Source organism: Primulina tabacum, chromosome 8 (genome assembly GCF_025594145.1).
Source record: "Primulina tabacum isolate GXHZ01 chromosome 8, ASM2559414v2, whole genome shotgun sequence".
In the NCBI taxonomy this organism is placed as follows: domain Eukaryota; kingdom Viridiplantae; phylum Streptophyta; class Magnoliopsida; order Lamiales; family Gesneriaceae; genus Primulina; species Primulina tabacum.
Window position 1 is genome coordinate 25324908 of NC_134557.1, and position 5399 is coordinate 25330306.

The following is a 5399-nucleotide window of genomic DNA, read 5'->3' on the forward strand; positions in this document are numbered from 1 at the left end:
ATCATCTTAGCCAACTGTCCAATCTGATTCTCTAGCCCCTTTATTGATGCATCTTGGTTTCGGAGTCTAGTTTTGGTAGACGAGATGAACTTAGACATCATCTGCTCCAAATTGGATTTTTCTTCTCTGAGAGGGTCGGATCTGTACATCGGTTGTTTTCCATATGGTTGTCCTCCATGTGGTTGAATCTGACTGTTTTGACCATCCCATGAGAAGTTGGGATTTTTCCTCCATCCAGGATTATATGTGTTCGAATACGGATCATTCCTTGGACAGTTTTGGACTCCCACTTGATTCATTGGTGCCTCATTTTGCACATAAAGGGGATTGCCATCTTGACAGTCCTTCGCAAAGTGTTCACCTCCACACTTATCACAAAATATCTCTTGAAGACGCATAGCTGTGCCACCCATATTCAAGCCGTCCAATTTCCTGTTCAAGACATCAAGTTACGCAGTAATAGCAGAAAGGTCAGTTACCTGGTGAACTCCTGCAGTTCTCCACTGGTTGTTCCTTTCAAATTGAGGATGTTAGCTGCTAGCAGCCATCTCCTCCAACAACTCATATCCTTCCTCAACAGTTTTTCTCAATAGGTTTTCACAGGTAGCAGCATCTATCATAGTACGATTAGGAGTCAGCAAGCCATAATAAAATGTTTCAACGACTAACCCACGCGGCAGTTCGTGATGCGGGCATCTTCGTAATAAATCTTTGAAGCGCTCCCATACCTCGTATAAAGACTCTTGCTCGAATTGAGCAAATGTGGTGATGTCTGCCTGCAGCTTCATAGTCTTAGATGGAGGAAAGTATTTAATGAGAAATGCTTTCGCCATGTCCTCACATGTGGTGATAGAACCTACAGGCAAACAATTTAACCAGGCTTTAGCTTTTTCACGTGAGGAGAAAGGAAATAAACGCAATCTAAAAGCATCATCAGAAACTCCATTAAATTTAAAAGTTTCGCAAATTTCAAGAAAATCTGCGATGTGCGTGTTTGGGTCATCCAAAGCAGATCACCCAAACTGGACAGTATTCTGGATCATCTGAATTATTGCTGGCTTGACTTCGGATTGGTTTGCCCGCACAAAAGGCCTCACAATGCTGGGACGTGCGCCATCCAAAGAAGGCTGGGCACACTCTAGCATCGGTATGCGGCGTGGCACCTCAACATGTCTATCTTCATGGTGTTCCTCCTCATTCTCATGCTCGTACCTCTCCATCAGTTCCTTAAGTCTCTGCCGATGTCTCCTTCTGCGGAAAGTTCTTTCAATTTCAGGGTCAAACTGCTCAAGCTCCACGTCAAGTGACTTTGGCATGCACTAGAAAAGATATCTGGAATAAAATATTGAGTGTTAGCTCAAGAATATAAAAAATAATGCTAAAGAAAATAACTAAAAATAAAATTGTGAATTAACTGTCCCCGGCAACGGCGCCAAAAACTTGATCAAACAAAACTTGCACTGTAAAACTCTTGGTCAAAATTAATAATATTTAATTTAGAAATAATCACAAGTGCACGATGTCAAGTTATAATATAATGTACTAGAGTACGAGTATCGTTCCGCTAGAGACCATATTTTACAGTTATTATTTTCAGTTATTAAATCTTTAGCAATGAAATTTGAATGATTGTTTACTACTACTATGTTTAAATGAAAAATGCAAATGAAAAAGTTCAAGAATTAAATGTTGAAATATATAAGCTAGAATGGTTTATTTAAGTTCAATGAGAAATGAATTTGTTGGGAATTTTGGTTCACCTATCTCTCGTTATTTATTTAATTCGCTCGACGATGATTTACGCTTTTGACAGGATTTCCTATTCAATTGAACATGCCCTCTCGAGCTATGCCAAACTAATTCTACGCAGTGAAGTAATTAAATTTCTTTAATTATTTATCAAATGTGAATTACATGCCTATCTATGAAATCCCCTAGTTTTCGACCCTTAGGACTATAACTATCAACGTGTATTCAATTTCATATTTCTATATAAATTGTAGATCCATGGACTATACTAATTGTTCTTATCACAAGCTATTCTCTCGAACTCACTTGCGATATAAAATCGTTATTAACGTTAGATATGCTCTAATAACATGATAAAACAATACCATAATCAAGAATAAACCAAGAATAAAAATATGAATTAACTAAACTAGGTTTCGAGGTATAATCCCCTTAAATCCCAACAAATAATAAAAGTTTAGCTACTAGACTTCATATTAAAAATCAGAAAAACAATGTTTGAATAAGAGAAAATAAACTCAAAATACTAGACGTGACGAAATCTGCGAAGAACGGTGCCCGGAAATCTTGAAATCTTCAATCCACGCACTTGCTCCAAGCTTTTTCTCTCCTGCTTCTCTTCCCTGGCTCTCAATAATGTCTGAATGCCCTCAAAATCGTCCAAATCCCCTTTCCATATCTTCCCCCATTGAAAAATAAGGGAAGAAATCGGCCAAGAATCTTACCAAAAAATCAAATGCACCCGGGCGCATATGAGTTTCCGCCCTGGCGGATAGCTTGCGTAAATCTTCGTTTATTTTTTTCTTTTGACGCGCCCAGGTGAACATAAGTTTTCGCCCGGGGGGATAGCTTGCGTAAATCTTCTCCAATTCACACCTTGCAGGCGCCCGGGCGGTTCAAAGTGTTGGCCCGGGCGGATGTCTCTCGTAATTCGACCACTTTTCTTCAGTTTATTCACGAATTGCCTGCATTTTCAACCACGAGACATATGGGCAACAAGAAAACATAATATATGCCAAAACACCACAAAATGCATGCAATCTAAACGATATGTGCAACACAAGGAGACATCACATAACATGAAAAACAAGTAAAATCCACCTATATCAATACTCATGCACCAAAATGCATAAAAATCATTAAACACGTATTTTAAATAAAATCCTAGATTGCATGCAGTGGGGTTACGTAGCTCGAATTTCCTAGACCTTACAATCCAACTACAACGCATTTGCTCATATGTATTCCAAGACTACACCCATCTTCGCCACCTGATGACCATCAATGGAATCGATAAACGAATCAAAGTGCACACTAGTATGTAGAGCCTCTATGTTATTTCGGGTCAAAGGACTAATGGTGTACAACCATAACCGCGGACTATTCCACTCGATAAGTGATAACCACTTGGACAATCCGAGAAAAGGTTGTTTAGTGCATCATCATATGATCATTCATCTGTATGAATGAACAGCGTCATTAAAAGCACGCTGCGAATACTACTTTTCACGGCGTGCACCCATATGTGCGTCGTTAATAATGTTGCACTTGATACTATTAACGGCGTGCATTAAAAGCACGCTGCGGATATTACTATTGACGGCGTGCATTAAAAGCACGCTGCGGATAGTAACTTGATACTATTAACGGCGTGCATTATAAGCACGCTGCGGATATTACTATGGACGGCGTGCATTAAAAAGCACGCTGCGGATAGTAATATCCGCAGACTATCCGCAGCGCACAATAAATGCACGCTGTTAATAATACTATTAACGACGTGCATGTTTATGTGTGCTGTTAAAAGTAAATCATTTTTTTTAAAAAAAATTGTGTTCAGACTTTAACGGCGTACATTAATCGCACGCCGTCAATAGTATTATTCATGGCATGCATATTATTAGCACGCTGCGGAAAATGAGTTCGAATTTTTAAATTAGCGACGGTTTACATACAACCGTCGTCGATTTAAAATCGACGACGGTTTGCGTTAACCGTCGCTAATATACGTACATCGGCGACGGTTTAATTAAAAACCGTCACAAAAAAGCGCAAATTCTCTATTTATATCCGATTTTTGTTTCATTTTTTCTTCACAGCGCTTAAAATTTTTCTCTAATTATACGATTTTAGAGCACTTAAAATTTTTCTTTAGTTTCGATTTAGATACGTGTTATTGTTTCAATTTATGGTTAATTTTTTAATAGTTAATTAAGAGAATGAGTATTATTATTATAGTTGTATTATTAGTTTTTATAAAAATTTATTAAATTATAAAAGTAATTTTTTTTTAATTTTTACGCAAAATTTAGCGACGGTTTTAGAACTGTCGCGAAATTATAAAACTGTCGCTAAATTTAAAGACAGTCGCTGAATTAGCGACGGGTTTGAGGTTTTTGTCCGTCGCTGATTTGCGACGGTTTTGTCCAAACCGTCGCTAATATTTTATTTTTTTTAACTATTAACGCGTACATTGCACGCTGCGGAAAGATGTATTAACAGCGTACATATGCACGCCGTTGATGATAGTATTAACAGCGTGCACATACACGCCACGGATAATTTTGAGCTTTTAACCGCTTGCAACTTTGCAGCGTGCAATGCAGTAAAGCCCATATGCGCGCTGCGGAAAGCCATTTTTGTTGTAGTGGCTCTTACCATTGAAACATGACATTTACATCACATAAGCTAATCACAACCTCAAATGACATTTATCCTTATTTTAGGTGGCTGATTCGACTAGGAACTTGTTTAAAAAATACGGTACACTTCCTAATAACTTTATGGTCTTATGTATAGAGATAGATCTCATGAAATCTATCATATATTCAAAGATTTTATTTGTGCAACTAGCATGAGTAAAAAGATAAATTAAATTTTCATGATTGGATAAAATCGCAAAATATTATTAAAATAACGATCATATGCGTGTGCATTAATGTCAATAAAATATAAACCACAAATTTGCTCGTTGGACAGCTACTCTAACAAATACCATTACTGACGAAAAGAACAAAAGCTTTGTTTAACTTAACGCGTTTTCTTGGCATGCGTACTGCCCCAGAACCTCTTCAGAGCCAGCTCATGAGAATTAAGAAGGGTGGTTTGAGTTTGAAGACAGGTGAAGTCCGGAAGAAATTAAAATGGTTTAATCTCAACAAATATAATACAGATGACTATCATGGCAAAAAACCATGCACCTTTTATTTCACCCTTGCAAACTTTTTATCAATATTTTAATTAATCTCTTAAAATATGATTGTTGTTCCGTTACCGTAGGTTTTCTCAATGGGTGAAAATTACACGACATCGCTTTTTTATATAATTTAAATTAAATTTGATTCAGATATCATGTTCTAATTAGAACATCTTTTGTTTGGTATTTGTGAGATGGTCGAATCGATCCATATTTACAATGAAAAGTAATATTGTTGCATAAAAAATAATATTTTTATGAGTTAAGTCGAATCGAAGATTCATCTCACAAAATTAATCCTTGAAAACGTGAGTATTTTTTTTTTTTTTTGAAAATTTTATGATAATTTGAAAAGTACATCACACTAAAACAAAAGATGTACTTATTAGAAGATGAAATCTGAATCAAATTTAAATTAAAATTATAGATCTATGAAACTGTCTCACTAGATACC

At 36.6% G+C, this 5399-nt stretch overlaps 1 non-coding gene across 1 annotated transcript; it reads left to right on the forward strand.

The window, feature by feature from the left end:
* The first annotated feature begins 678 nt into the window (after positions 1–678).
* On the forward strand, positions 679–784 carry LOC142554893 (small nucleolar RNA R71). Its single transcript, XR_012822257.1, has one exon. It is a non-coding gene; the product is annotated as a small nucleolar RNA R71 (small nucleolar RNA).
* The last annotated feature ends 4615 nt before the right edge of the window (positions 785–5399 follow it).